General features: G+C 36.6%; 1 long non-coding RNA gene and 1 pseudogene across 1 annotated transcript in view; both read right to left on the bottom strand.

Moving 5' to 3' along the window:
- Positions 1-2,854: 2,854 nt before the first annotated feature.
- LOC123582722 lies at positions 2,855-3,576 on the bottom strand (annotated as a pseudogene).
- Positions 3,577-6,726: 3,150 nt separating this feature from the next.
- The window catches only part of LOC123578188, a 314,478-nt gene continuing 304,888 nt past the window's right edge, over positions 6,727-16,316 (bottom strand). Inside the window, exon 4 of the long non-coding RNA XR_006702263.1 lies at positions 6,727-6,865. This is a non-coding gene — a long non-coding RNA (uncharacterized LOC123578188). The remainder of the gene's footprint in view (positions 6,866-16,316) is intronic.

The following is a 16,316-nucleotide window of genomic DNA, read 5'->3' as shown; positions in this document are numbered from 1 at the left end:
TGCCTTTTATTTCTTTTTGTCATCTGATTGCTGTGGTTAGGACTTTAAGTACTATGTTAAATAACAATGGTGAGAATGGACATCCCTGTCTTGTTCCTGACCATAGAGGAAAAGCTCTCATTTTTTTCCCCTTGAGGATGATATGAGCCGTGGTTTGTTCATATATGGCCATAAAATGTTGGGATATGTCCCTCTAAACCTACTTTATTGAGGATTATCATGAATGGATGTTGTACTTTGTCAAATGCTTTTTCTGCATCTATTGAAATGATCGTCTGATTGTTAGTCTTTTATTAATGTGGTGTATCATGATGATTGACTTGTGAGTATTGAACCACCCTTTCATCTGAGGAATAAATCCCACTTGATTGTATATGTCCTTTTTGGGTAAGTGCCCATTCAGGTTGTCTGCCCATTTTTTAATTGGATTTTTTTTTTTTTTGGTGTTGAGTAAGTTCTTTTTATATTTTGAATATTAACTCCTTATCTGATATATCATTTGCAAATATCTTTTCCCATTCAGTAGGTTGCCTTTTTGTTTTATGGTAGTTTCCTTTGCTGTGCAAAAGACTTTTATTTTGGTATAGTCCTGGTAATTTAGTTATGCTTTTGTTTTCCTTGTCTGAGGAAATATATCCATAAATATGTTTCCAAGGCCAATGTCTAAGACATTACTGCCCATGTTTTCCTTTAGGAGTTTTATGATTTCAGGTTTCACATTTAGGACTTTAATCCATTTTTTGTTTTATTTTGTGTGTAAAGAAAGTGGTCCAGTTTCATTCTTTTGCAGGTAGCTTTCCAGTTTTCCCAGCACTGTTTATTGAAGAGACTCTTTCCTCTATTGCATATTCATGGCTCTTTTGTCATAAATTAACTGACCATAAAAGCATGGGTTTGTTTCTGGGCTGTCTATCCTGTTTCTGTTGATCTACATATCTATTTTTGTGCTAGTACCATACTGTTTTGATTACTACAGCTTTGTAGTATATCTTGAAACCTATTTCGTTCTTTTCTCTTAAGATTGCTTTGGCTGGGTGTCAGCTGCCTTGGTTGGAAGAGCATGAGACTCTTGATCCTGGTGTCTTGAGTTCGAGCCCCATTTTGGATGTAGAGATTACTTAAATAAATATATAAAAATTTTTAGAAGATTGTTTTGGCTTTTCAGGGTCTTTTGTGGTTCTGTTCAAACTGTAGGTTTATTTGTTTTACTTCTGTGAAAAATGGTATTGGTATTTTGATAGGAATTGCACTGAATCTACAGACTGCTTTGGGTAGTATGAGCAGGGTATATTTGTTTGTATCATCTTCAATTTTTTTTCATCAATGTCTTATAAGTTTCCAGAGAATAGGTCTTTCCCCGTCTTCATTAAATTTATTCCTGGTTGTATCACATTGTATCACCTGTATCACACTGATTGATTTGCAAATATTGAACCATACTCACATCCCTGGAATAAATCCCAATTGACTCTGGTAAATAATCCCTTAAATGTATTGTTGAATCCAGTTTGCTAATATTTTATTGGCCTGTAGTTTTCTGGAGTTTTCTTTTTTTCTTTTTCTTTTCTTTTCTTTCTTTCTTTTTTTTTTTTTGGTAGGGTCTTTGCCTGGTTTGATTTCAGGGTAATGCAGGCCTCATAGAATGAATTTGGAAATTTTACTTCTTTTCTTATGTTTTGGAATAGTTTGAGGAGAATAGGTATTATTTCTTCTTTAAATGTTTGGTAGAATTCACCCAGGAAGCCATATGGTCCTGGAGTTTTGTTTGTTGTGGATTTTTTTTTAAGTTTGTTTATTTATTGAGGGAGAAAAGGGGGGTGAGAAAGAGACCAAGAGAGAGAATCCCAAGCAGACTCAGCTCCAGTGCAGAGCATGATACGGGGCTCAATCTCATGAACTATGAGATCATGATCTAAGCTTATAGTAAGAATTGGATGCTAACCAACTCAGCCACCCAAGCACCCCCTGTTCTGCTCAATATGTTAAAAGTTGCCCATATTAACAATGATCATTAATTCATTTCCTCCCCAAATGTTTTCTAAGAATTCAAAATGGTGAAAAAACCCAGACATGGGTCTGTCTTTATGAAGCTTATAGTGCAGTGATATTAAAAAGCATAATCACAGTACAAATAGTAGTTTTGTATAATTAAAGCAACTATGTAACATGTTAAATTAATATTGAATTTTATGGATGTCATGAGTTTAATAGTGTTTTTACATTTGTTTAGCTTTTTTGGGGGGGGCAGAACAAGAAGTACATTTGCTTTATTGCTTATGTTGCATATTCAAACACAATAGATCCTGTTTTAAAAATGTAAGGCACATAAAAGCCTCTGTGCAAGTTCCATATTATTTTAAAATTCTTATTGGTTAAAAGAAGTATTTCTACTATAGAACTGGAGCTATCTAGAAATGCACATGATGAATTTTTTGCATGGGACAAGTGAACAGTTTCAAATCAAATGTTTGTATATGAATAATGATTATAACTATTGTTACACTTGCAAAAACCTTAATTAGCTTATGCACAAATGTTAGCTTAGCCCTCAAAGCTTAGCCTTAAGCTTAGCTTAGCCCTCAAATGTTAATTATATAAAATGTAAAGGGGCACCTGGGTGGCTCAGTCAGTTGAACGTCCGACTTCGGCTCAGGTCATGATCTCACGGTTTGTGAGTTTGAGCCCCGCATTGGGCTCTCTGTGCTGACAGCTCAGAGCCTGGAGCCTGCTTCAGATTCTGTCTCCCTCTCTCTGCCCCTCCCCCGCTCATGCTCTGTCTCTGCTTATTTCTCATGCTCAGAAATAAACAGAAAAAAAATTAAAATGTAAAAGAAGAACAGTATCTAGCTGCATTTTTGTCCTGTTCTTTAAAGGGAGATTTGGCATTTTTAGTTTTCCTTCCATAAGTCATGTTGCTATTTGCAAAGGCCAGTGTTAGAAGAGGCTAAAGACCATAAACAGATAGTGTTCATATTACACCTGAATCCAGCCGACCTGATCCAAATGGTAATGCCTGAATATATCTGTCAATCTCAGTGTGGAAATCATGGATTGTTGCACTTAGGAGGCCACAGAAACTTCACTTTCACTGATCTAGCATTCTGCAAGACGATGTGGCACTGGATGAAGTCATCAAACATGATCTGCCCCCATCCTTGTCTGTCAAACTTGCAAATGAGAGTGTTGTGAAACTGGTCAGAGAGCTCATATCCTGACAGGGCTTGCTTGAGCTTGTTCTTATCAATTATCCCAAAGTTGTCTCTGTCATAAGTGTGAAAGATGTTCGGCCAGTCTGTGACATACTTCCAGACACCAGTGAACTCACTGAAGTTCACGGCAGCCTTGTTCTCTCAAACATAGACATGATTGACCCGACAGTCACTGATTAAATGGAGCACAAGTACTGTTAGATAGTGCTTGCTGAAGCTTGTTATCCCATATCACCTTGCTCCCGTCTTTATCAACCCTCTGGAAAATGTTCCACAAGTTGTTCTGGTCTGGCAGCACCATGCCTTCGGCAGGGCCAGCCCCAGGACCCCAGGCAGCAGGGGTTGGTGGCCATGGGGCCAGGTGCATAGCTGGACTGAAGTGCCAGGGGAACATGAGAGGTGGTTACATTTTATAGTATAAAATCATCTTCCATTTAATTAACATCATGGTAAAAATAATTTAACATGCGGGATCCACAAGGACTTTTTTCTTTTGCAAAATGTCTGTATATCACTGAAATTTGAAAAACTGTTTAAGAAAATGATTTTTGCCTAATTCATGTTAACCGTCAAATCTGAATGTCAAATATGTAGGTATAATTGTGGACAAAGTAACTCAAAGAACTTTCCAGAAATAGCCTCTAATGTTTGGTTAAAGAGTTACTGATGGAGTTTCTTCCTGAAGGTAGCAGAAGAAAATTTTCTACCAAAAAAACACCTCATTTATTAAATGAAATGTCGGAGGAAACACTCTGACATATCAAAGATAGAGCATAAGCTCCAAGTCCATCATAGTCCATGAGAAATTAACTTGTGGCTTTTAGTCATTTGTATTGAGTCATTGTTCATATCTGGTTAAAACACTGATGCTATCTTAGAACAAAAAGTATACAAATACAAGAGCTATTTGCTTAGGACTGAGCTCAAAGCCGGCTGATTTTAAGAAATTTTTTTGTTGAGGTTTTGTTTGTTTTTGTTTTTAATATTTGATTTAACAGGATCTCTGGAACATTAATCTATGAGTAATTTGGGTCAGGGAATCAAAGTGTGAAGTAAGGTAAGACGCAAGTTGTATCTATATAAATAGTATTTGGGTGAAAAGTGAAGAACTTAGGTGATCAGATTTTTCCATATGGATATATTTGACATGATGTAATTTAAATACCCACATCTACTACCAGTTTCTCTTCTTTTCCTACAGATATTTGGCATTAGTAACTGAGATTATTCGAGAAAATCTCAAATAGCAGGCACTGTGTTTCATGCATATATGTTGAATTGGAATAAATTGTACTTATAAATGCAGACAAAATCTTGTTTCTTGTCAAAACAACAAAAGTAGTATTGTTAACTCTTGAGAAAAATCCTTGTTAAAAATAATTTCTGTAAAAACAATAATCATCTTACTATATCTATAAGCTCATTATGAAAGACCTAAAAATGTGATACCTTTGAAATAGGGGAAGGAGAGACCTGCTTTTTTTCACAATGTCATTCTCCAAGTAGTGTGTGACTAATAGAGAAGGTATGTGACTCTCAGGTACAGTGAATGAGCAAATTCTTAGTGGCATCATGACATCACCAGGAGCGTGACTTGGGTCAAGAGCTTGGCAGGAGGCTTTGAGAACAGCAGAATCAACAGCAATCAGGATTGGGAAGCCAACATACTGGCCACCATAAAACTGAAAAGAGAGCTTATTGTACCTCATGCACAGCAGCAGGTTTAACAGAAAAGTAGACATGTTTATAGTCCCAGATTTACAGCATGCCTTATAAACACCTTATTACTTAGAATCCAGTCTGCTGTCCTAGAAACTAAGAATGTGACTTTGTTAAGCAGTAGGATTTGTTGACATAAATGTCTTGACTAAGTTTGCCATTGTGGTTAACCAAAACGCATTTACTCCTGGGAAAGTAAACACAAGCAAACAAAATGTCTCTTATACTACAATACAGTAAGTTTCAAATTGACCAAACTTAATGCTATGACATAAATATGCTTAATGTTTATGGAATTTTTTAGAAACCTTTTGCCATGTTGGGCTTACCATCCTGTATAAGTCTTACTAAATGGGAATGTGTTTTCAGAATTACATGTGATTAAAGACTTCATCAGAAATATTCAGAAAACCTGCCATGAATACCGGGGCTAACCATGCAGCAAATAAAATGGGTCATGGTCTCCTCAGACATTAACGTGGATAAATCAGTTCTGCACCATGTAATAGTAACACACTGAAATGGTTACCAACAATTAAAAATAGAGAACTAATGGAAAATAATGTTGAATAAATATTATAAAACCACATGAAAATATGTTCAAGGAAGGCAACGTATCTGGCTAAAACCCACAAAGTTGAAAAAATTCCTAGGGAAAAATGAAAATTCGGACTGATCTTCTGCTGCTTAAAAATTCATCTAAAACCTTTGGTTTGAGGGTAGACTTTTGGAATTACAGACTCAGGACCATTGAAGAATAACAAAATCAACTTAGCAGGTTTCCTACCTTTTCAGGCTTATAGTCAGCCCTCTTCAAACCTCAAAAATTCTATAGTAGAAAAGTTCTTTTTTTTTTTTAATTTTTTTTTCAACGTTTATTTATTTTTGGGACAGAGAGAGACAGAGCATGAACGGGGCAGGGGCAGAGAGAGAGGGAGACACAGAATCGGAAACAGGCTCCAGGCTCTGAGCCATCAGCCCAGAGCCTGACGCGGGGCTGGAACTCACGGACCGCGAGATCGTGACCTGGCTGAAGTCGGACGCTTAACCGACTGTGCCACCCAGGCACCCCTAGAAAAGTTCTTTATGTCAGATATAAATGAGTAGTCATGATTAGATATTTCTGATCTAAAATAATGACTAACTTTTTTGCAACAGAATTTATATCAATAAAGATCTACAGAAAATTAAGAAGATGGTGTCACTGTGGTTGACAAATAAAATGTGAACAAATAATACAGTCATTTATTTACCAAATCCTACAAACTAGATCCTATAAATGATAAGAACATGGACATATTTCTAACAGAACCATGTGGTTGGCTTCATAAGCCACAGTAAAAGAAAATGACCGTGTGAAGCCATGAAAAATTTTTATAAGTCTAAAGTATGAGAGATACCATTCTGCAGTAGGACATTCAGGAATGGTATCAGGGATTTAGTTAACTAAGTTCCATGAGTCTCCTCCAAATCGAATCAGGCCATGTATATTAACAGAAGTGAAATGCTCAAAATGAGAGAGTTGATGGTTGCATTCAAGATAGGAGTTACTGCTCATAGTTCTAGGCACACAAATTAAAACTGACATTGACAAACTGAAGGAAACCCAAAGGAAAGTGATTTGAACAGAAATTAGGACCACATATTCTCACATGATGAGAAAGTTGAAAAAAATCAGGACGTTTAGTTTGTAAAAAAATGTTTTCAGAGAAATATGGTCATTGACTCAAATACATGGAATACAGTACAATCCAGTTTTATTCTAGGTTCAACAAACAGAAGTTACAAGGAAACCAACAAAACAAGAATAAACTTTGTATTTCTAAATAAAAAAAGCTTCTAAAAATAGAATGGCCTACCTTGGGAGGATGGACATCACTGGAAATGTTGAAAGGTTGAACAAAACATTGGTGGTTATTGTAGAAGAGACTGGAACCCTGGAAGGAAGGGGAGATTGATCTATATAGAGTGGTGTTCAAACGGTATAATGGAACCTTAGTATCCCCAATGAAACAAAAAGACTGAGTAATATGCTAGAGCTCACTCCATCTTTATCCAAGGCAGTTTTGGTCAAGTCTATTTTGTATATGGCACTCTACCCAAGATTTCATTTTATAAAAGGCTTGTGCTAATAAAAAGTCTTGCAAACCATTACATACGATGATTTCCGAAGTTAATTCTGACGTTATTACATGGTTCAGATATGGACAAATTCCTTCTTTATGTGTGACCTATTGTCATGTTTCTAAATGAAACGCTGGTACTCAGAGGGCTCAGAGCATTCTATGTGAAGGAAGAGCAATTAACTTGATAGTTACTACCAAGAATGTGGGTTAGGCAGTAGAGAGTAATTCATAGCAGGGATGTGGGGAAGATAATTTCTAGGAAAATCAGAAGAAAAAACCAGCAGTCTAGAGATGTGGCATATTGAAGTAATTTCTAAAACCATGTGAATATTATTCATAGTATTATGAAAGAAGAAACATCCCTGGTCTCCAAGAGGTTCTCAACGCTGATACTCCTTAAATCAGATTTCATTTCCAGTGAAGTGCTAATTTTATGAGTTACTTGTAGAAAGTTTAAGTCTCCGAGGACAAGGAAGAAAGAAGGCTGATTTCATTTTTTAGGTATCTTAGCATGTTAAGGCCACTGGCATAATTCCAGAGAAAGTGTGCATCCTTCTTTGGTCATCCTCTTGTTTAGAAAAGCAGTTGATAATTTACAACTATTATCCCAGACATGATCTCATTTTGTCTCCCAACAATGACCTAAGGAATATCACCTTCAATTCCCACATGAAAGAATTGGAGATCAGATATAATCAGTGCCCATTCCAGTTCATACAGATACTAAGTGGGGGGCCAGCATGAAATCTATCTTGATACCAAGTTTAAAATTCTTTTGCAATATTTTCAGCACATGAATTCTTCAACAAAGGAGCTCTGATAAAGTTTAGAGTTCCCTTAAACTTTGTCTTTCTTCTTACAATTTCTTTGTGTCTGACATATAGTAACTACTATTTGACACAGCCTTAGCTTTGGATACGTAAGTGGACAAAAAAACCTCATTTGGACTCAAATAGTAACATCTCTATTAAAAATCAACAGTTCTCTAGAAATAAACAGGTCTATTAAAAAAAACACCTAATTTAGTGACTCAGCAAATCGTGCTGTGATAGCTTTCAGTAATTACTTTTTATTTTTGTTTTTTTAAGTGTCTATGGTAAGAGAAGCATGTAGAAAAACATCATGTTTTGCATGCCCTTTTATTTTCATTACCTCTTCTACTACTTAAGAATGTCTCCAGACTGCTGAATGTCTGGCAGGTGGACCAGTCTTAGCAAAACATCTTGGATTGTATTAGCTGAAAACAAATGTAAAGGGACCATAAGAAGCTAGATTTCCCTCAAATGGTGCCCCGGAAGAGGGTTTATTTTTCTTGACTGTTCAATTTCTAGTTTGAGTCTTCAAAGTCCAGAATGCCAGGGCCTTGGATGCAAGTATTAGTAAAAAGCAAATTCTAATTTGGCCCCTATGGGAAGCAGAGAAAATGCCATAAAGATTTTATCTCTTTTTGTACTTGGAATTTTCTTTACTGCCTCCCCTAAGAAGAGGGTAGATGGTGTCTATTAAGAGATAATTTACTTGTGCAGCCAATTCAGAACATTTCCACAAAATCAGTCCTACCTTCCTGGGTGAGTCTAGCTGAAGATAAAGTTTCTGAAAGGATAGTCCTTAAATAAAGAGATTAAGACTACATATGCACAGCACATGGCATAAAAGAGTTCATTTTCAACCACATACTATATCCTTTCCATGGAAAATCATAGTGCATATGAAATATCCTATAGTTAAGAAATCAATTGTTCTTTGTTTATCCCAATATTTCTCAAAGTTAGTTGGCTATTGTGTTGATCCTTTGCTTGCCCTTTCTCTGCTCTTCCTGTATTAGGGAAAGGTGAAAGAGAGTGGGTATTCTAGGAAACTCTGTGTGTGTGTGTGTGTGTGTGTGTGTGTGTGTGTGTGTGTGTTCAGGCTTTCTTGCCAACTAGCTTTCTCCTGAGCTTGGTGGTAGGTCAGTTGATGGGAAGAAGGGAGAAGCCAGGGTATTCCTCCTCCCCTGCCCCACCCACTGCCTCGGTGGAGTTTCCTGCAACAGTGGTGTTTCCTTCATAGTTTCAACCTCCCCATGATAGACTCTCAGTGGTTCCAACTTTTACTGGGTGGTCCTAGATCCACTTTCCTTTACACTGCAGGTAGTAAGGGATTCCTGCTATTGTGAAACCATAGACTGCTTTTATAAGTGGCGGGCCAGGTGGTTTTCAGAAATGTCCCTAGCATTCTGTACACCAGGACTCACAGAACATGCTCACTTATCCTGATAGCAGAGCAGTAGTTGCATAGATTTCAGAACAGTGGGAATATTGGTTATCAGCAGCATGGAATCTGTCTCTTTCTCATGTTTCTAGATTTTTGGGGATCTATTAATCTAGATAAGTGCCCGGGCCAGTTTGTTGGTAAGCAGAATGTCCTATCCTAAGGACTTTGAGCAAATGGGTTCTTAGAGCTGAATCTGTTCCTGCTGTGTGGAGACAAATTTTTGCATCACCACTGACATCTTCTCAGCATTTTTGAGGTTTCTAACAAGTACTCATCTGCTCTATAGTCATAGGGAAAAAAAATGGATGGTATACACCAGGTCCTAAGTTTTGTCCCACAAGAATCCCATGTTGAGATGCATAGTGACGCTTTTAGGGCTGATGACCTCTCCAGACAAACTTGAGATAATGTATCAAGTCACCGATTCCTGATCTACAGTTTGGCACTCTTTTGCAAGAAGCAGTACCAGGTATGGTAGGCTAATAATGTCCTTCCAAAGATGTCTACACCCTAATGCCCAGAACCTGATATGCTACCTTATAAGGCAAAAGGGACTTTGTACATGGATTTAGTTTAGGGTTTTAATATGGGAGTTTATCTTGTATTATCAGGTGGGCCCAATATAATCATAAGGGTCCTTATAAGAAGGCAACAGGAGAGTCATAGAGAAAAAGATATAATAATGGAAGCAGAACTGGAATTATATGAAGCCACAAGCCAAAGAATGTGGGCAGCCTCTAGAAACTGGAAAAGGCAAGGAAACAGATACTTCCCCAGAGCCCTGCTGACCCATTTTAGACTTCTTCCAGGCCTGAATATAATAAATTTGTGTCATTTTGAGTCACTAAGTGTGTTATAATTTGTTGCAGCAAGGGTGCTATAATATACCAGGAGTGATGAAGGTAAAATAAAACTTGAGTAACTTAAGACTCAGGTTCCTTCAGCACCCTTACATAGTCTAAATTTCTCTAGGAGGATTACTTTGGACCAATCTCCCCATCTATGTGTCCTAGTTGGGCCTGATTTGTCATTCTCAGTTCAATCATACCTTCAGGTACTTATCTTTGAAATAATAGTTCCTATAATCATAATACCTGCTGGGCGATTTTTTTCCTCCTTCCTTATAACATTGATGTAATATTTGGTGAATGGTTAAAATTTAATGGAAAGTGCAAATAATTCTCCATGTTATCAAACTGAGTACTATCCAAATGCAGCGCCACAGAGACTTTGGGATAGCTCTTTCTATGAGAAATCTTTTGACTGCAAGGATAGTCTACTTGAAGGGCAGGCGAGAACTTCGAAAAGATAACAAAGTATCTTACAGATAGAAGCAAAGGCTTAAAGACCAAGCCTTGGAAGGCAGGAGCCAGAGAAGGAGCAAGACCCAAAACAACACATGACAATCACACTGATATAATCTCAATTCCCCCTTCTCCTTTTCTACTGGAGTCTCTCCTTTTCAGTTTTCTGTCTCTTCCTCTGTCTCTCACTTTCTCTGTCACTGTCTTTTCACTCTTTCATATGCCTTGCCTTCTTTCTGAAAACCAGTTTGTGCTATCCTTTTAAAGATAGGAGATTTTCTATACAATGAGGGACACAGCTGGGGGCAATAGCTTCTGTTCTTACATGGTCATAGGAGAAAGGACATTCTTCTCCCGGAAGGACACTAACTGGCTAGGTGTGGGCCATGTGCCAAGATTGTGGGATCATGTAAGAAAATGGCAGATGCTCTTTGGACCACATGCTGCTTCAAAGAAGAAAGAGGATTAGGGATGGGAGAGGGGCAATGTCCTAAAAGAAGAACATGGAAAGCATGCTGAAGAAATAATGAATTTATTTAAATTCAATTTAAATAAATAAAATGAAGCCTCATTTGAGGCTTGCTGGATATTTTTAAAGACCAGAATGGACTTATGACTGATACTATAGAACATTTCTCTTCATATAGAAAGTGTTTAAGTCTGGACTCTCAGGAAAATCCACATAGTAAGATCAGAAAAATTTAAACTTGAAATGACAGAGATATTCAACTTTCTTAGTACTTGGCCAAACTTCTTATAAACTCTGTGTGTGTGTGTGTGTGTGATCATATATATATATATATATATATATATATATATATATATATATATATCTTCTTCTTTAAACAGGAACATTAGAAATTCTCATTTGTATAAAAGATTTATTCACAAACATTCAAATTCAAGACTGCCAAGAACATAGCCATCTAATTTTCTAAAGCTTTAATAGTATGAATTTCCTAAACATTAGGTAATTTATAAGCACATTGTAGAATCAAAATAAATAATATTAATTTATTCACCAATTTTATAAATGCTGTAACTAAAATTTTAAAAAATACAAGTTTTATATGACACATATTCCTGAGATTGTGGGTCTTAAAATACTTAAAAATCTGTAATGGTCATTATTAAAATCATTATATCAGAAAGAGATAGAAAACTAGAGATAGTAAGAGAGGGAATTTATTTACTTATTAAAAAATGTTTTTAATCAAAAGTCATCGTTATTACTAGTTAAATTGGATTTAAGAACAAGGCTTGACCTGTGCCTTATTAAGAAAGAGAATTTAAATTCTATTAAAAAAAATCTTAGGTTGGGTATGAAAAATATATTTGGGAGATAGCAGCCTCTAGGATCTTAATAAAGTGAAAACTGGAAGAAGACAGGCTAATAGGAAGAATTTTCCAGTAGAATTTATTTGTGAATCTGGTTTAAGAAAGAGATCTCATGATTAGATATTATCATTGTGTTGTTTCTGGAAAAGTTTAAGGCATTTAAAAATGTGTGTTACCTTGGATAATTTAAATTCTTTTCCTTTAACATTATTTATATTGTTATTTTCCTAAGAAGATCCCTTCTTAATAGACATTCTAGAGGGATACTTTTGTTGAGCCTTTATCCAAATGACATAGATTGAATCGAATACACAAACTTCTTATAACTTGGTATCTTTATGTATGGAGAGATAAAGCAGCCTGTATAAAGGGCTAAAGAATACCAACAAAGTTAAGGAGCACTACAAAGATCTAATCTTGTTTATACAGATGGGATTACATAAATAGTTTTCTTTCTTGACATTATTGTGGCTTTACTGAGCATTATAGAAACAGTACTCCAGTTTGCAGAAATTTTCACTGGCTTAAACTTGCTTGTGCTTTAAGGGAATTGTCCCCTTCTTAAGTCTGAATCCAGGAAACAGTAGTGGACACATGATAGTTATGATGTGCTTGTGACACCTAAGCTGCTCAGAGTCCATGCTTGTGGCAATGGCAAATGGCAAACACTTATATAACAGTTACTATGTGCCAGGCCATGTTCCAAACAAATTAGGCTTCCCACAAGCAGCCAGCGTAACCCCAACCACTTAAAACACCCCTAAAATCAGTTACTGCACTGCTGGCTGCCAGCTTTTTACAAAACAGTATTTTTATATTTGCAATGCAGTATAGTGAAATACTATGAGCTCTGGAGTCAGTTTGGTTCCACTGTTTATTATTTAAATTCATAAAAATTAACCTTGATGAGGCTCAGTTTCCTCATCTTAAAACTGGATAGAACACCTTCCTTCCTCCCCTCCCCATGCAGTGGGGCCAAGAAGGTCTGAATGGGACCACCAATGGTGTCAGAGCTGGAGTTCAGATCCTCTAGGAAGAAATTTGGCAGGAGGTATCAGGCTTTAGTTAGCCAGAAGCACGCACAGAGGAGTGTAAGTCAGTGTTCTTATGGAAGATGGTTACCATTGCAAGATTTACCACCTGACGATATCCCAGGGCTCACCCGAATCCCAGCAAGTTAACCAATTCCGCACTTATTTACTGCATAAGTTTTGGAATTCTGAGGATTGATAACACACACACCACACACAGACACACACACACACACACACACACACACACACACAGAGAGAGAGAGAGAGAGAGAGAGAGAGAGAGAGAGATAGAATTTCCTCATTAACTCAACAGACTTTTAGGTCAGATGGAGACAGCTAAGTGGATTTGCTAGCACTTACATTCCATTCTCCAAGGATAATTTACACTAGAATGGGGAATTTACAAATTGGGAAAATATCCTAAGGGCCTTTGGAAAGGGAGAGGGTAGTTTAGGTTTAGAGTTCACATTCACTGAGTAACAACAAAATCACTGATTTTCTTTTAGTTATTATTTTGGAACTATTGAAAAGAAATTCAAATACAAAAATTACTCTCTACCATGGAAAACTGTGTGTCCTTACAATAATTTATATAGCATACCAATTCTGTTCATGGTCATTTTGTCTTTATTGTCATTCATATCTTAATATTGTAAGTCTTAATTCATATCTTACAAACAAAAATATATACCTAAAATGAAATTTAAAAAATTCAAATTCATACTAATAAATACATTCTGAGAAAAAAAATTAATGAAGGGGCTACATAACCTGAAAAAAATTCCCACTAAAAACATGTAGAGGGCTGAATGAAATATTTTACATATCTTTTTAAATTTATGGCTCAGAGAAAGTAAAGTGTGAAACTGATAACCAAATCTTTAGCTGCTGTGGGCATTTGACAATCTCTAGGCCCTGAGGCTTGGGTATTATAGGTGGGGAGGGGAACTAGCAAGATGTAGAGTAGGAACTGAGACCTCAGATTAATGCCGGAACTCCTGGAGTCCTACAGCCTCAACAAAAGTTTGCTTGATTACTCTTTATACATTTCTGTAATGTCTGGTATATTTCATTATTTTGTAAGCTCTAAAAGGCTTTAAAAGCATGGGAAACTAGGGGTGTCTCAGCCGGTTACGCATCCAGCTTTGGCTCACAGTTCATGATCTTGCAGTTCATGGGTTCCAGCCCTGCTTTGGGGGCTGTGCTGACAGGTCAGAGCCTGGAGTCTGTTTCAGATTCTGTGCTTCCCTCTCTCTCTGCCCCTCTCCCACTCATGCTCTGTGTCTCTCTCTGTCTCTCAAAAATAAATAAACATTAAAAAAAAAAAAAGCATGAGAAACTACCCCTCACCGCTCCCCCCCCCCCTTCAGGGTTATATAAACTAATCCTAATTCACTTAGCTATCTATTAGAGTGAATTTTTATCTTAACAATTAAAAATTTTTTATTTTAGTAATTTTTAATTTAACAATTTGATGCATAGTGGTGTCATAAACATTAAATAATCAGTTCTAAAGGACGGGGAGTGTGACATGAATAAGCTCAACTATTGGCTATCTAAAAGTAATTTCTTCCTAGGTTTTGTCAGTTTCACAGTCCACTCATTCAAACAGCATAAGCAGGGTACAGGTTATTCTCATTAATTGAAAGTGTTTAATGCATGGGTTGAAGCCACTTCCTAGTCACTCTAACATCCCCATTTTTTACTATCTTCTGGTGATCTTCAAGAAGAGTCCTTTGGCTATTTCCCATCAGCGAGATAAACCCCATTCCAGTGCAGATGACCTACTCAGGGAACACAAAAGCTTGTGCACAACTAGATTCTGACTATATATGCTCTTCCTCAATCTGGCTTTGGTGGTATAGCCACTTAACAAAACTGGATGCATCTTTACAAATACAGTGTTTCCTTGAAGCATCATCTAAAATAACTAAGAGTGGGCACCAAAATGTTAGCAGTCCTGAGGAGACTGGATGTATATTTGTTGTATTAATTAGAATAGTAACCCTCATTATGTGATGGGGAAAAAATTCTAAACACTTTCAGTTTATCTTATTTATTCCTGAAAACATTCCAGAAGAAATATATAATCATTTCCATCTTATAGATGAGGAAATTGAGGATCAGAGATGTTATATATTTTGCCAGCATATTAAGATGATGATACAATTAGTTGTGAGCCAGGATTTGGATCAGGGCAGTTCACCTCCCCAAACACAGGGTTCTAGGTCTTTTATTTTTTCAGCCATTAAGGATCTTCCTGGCTTTGCCAGGCAGATATATGGGTATATTGGTTTTCTTCATCTTGGCTAACCTCAGGGTAAGTGCTAGGGAAATACCTAGGCTTATATGAAAAGAATCTTTTTGTCCTGGTTTTGATCTAACTTTCTGGCAGGCTTGTTAAGATTTGTCTTAACATGTACATTTCCCTTGCCAAAGCACACGTGGTATGTTTGTACATATGGTCTCATTTTTATGATCTTTTAACCTTTACATATTTTAAATACTTCATGGTGGGGTTAATTGTTTGTGGTGACCAAGATTGGCAGATGGTCTGATGGGGCCATGTTTGGAATCCCTAAGGAATGAGAGGATTGATACCCTGTGGAACATACTTTCAAAGATAAATATATAAATGTAAAGAAGAAATTTTTGACACACTCATAAATGAACAGAGCCTCATGATATCTCATGATAAATCAATAAATTTATTCTGGGATTATCACTATATTTTGAGATTGGCCTTATTTTGATTCCAACCATTTTTAAAATGAATTAATATTGAGTAATGTGAATTGCTTAGAAAATGATCATTTAACTATTATTTGTCCTTGTATATTCTGAACACACAGTTGGGTTGGAAGGGTTGAAATAATGAAAACAGTAAGATTGGCTAAAGGACTTAAACCTTCTTGAGCCTTAAAAACATGCCTCAGGCAACTTGATGGTGAGATCTCTAGTGTCATAGAATTACAAATAACTATAAAGCAGTTATAGCTACAAAATGTGATAGTAAACCAAGTTCTCACACTTCTAGAAATCCTTCAACAAGGAGGTTGGAATGAAATAAACAAAGGTAATAAAGCGCCAAGTGGAGCCAAAATCAGGAGGCATGTTCTCTCTAACGACCTGATATAAATTAAACCTTATATGGTATATGTATATTATATGGTTACCACTGCTTAGCTTCAACAAACCATCAGTGGACACATGAGTCTGCTTTTAGAAGTAGTTGAGAGGCCAGGTTCTTAGGTACAGTTTCCTGAGGTTTCGATCCAGTGAATAAGGTCATGCTCCTAAATTTTGGATACTTGGAAGGCTTCTTTACCTACT

This window comes from Leopardus geoffroyi, chromosome A1 (genome assembly GCF_018350155.1).
Source record: "Leopardus geoffroyi isolate Oge1 chromosome A1, O.geoffroyi_Oge1_pat1.0, whole genome shotgun sequence".
Classification (NCBI taxonomy): domain Eukaryota; kingdom Metazoa; phylum Chordata; class Mammalia; order Carnivora; family Felidae; genus Leopardus; species Leopardus geoffroyi.
This window is presented reverse-complemented; position numbering and strand designations above follow the sequence as displayed.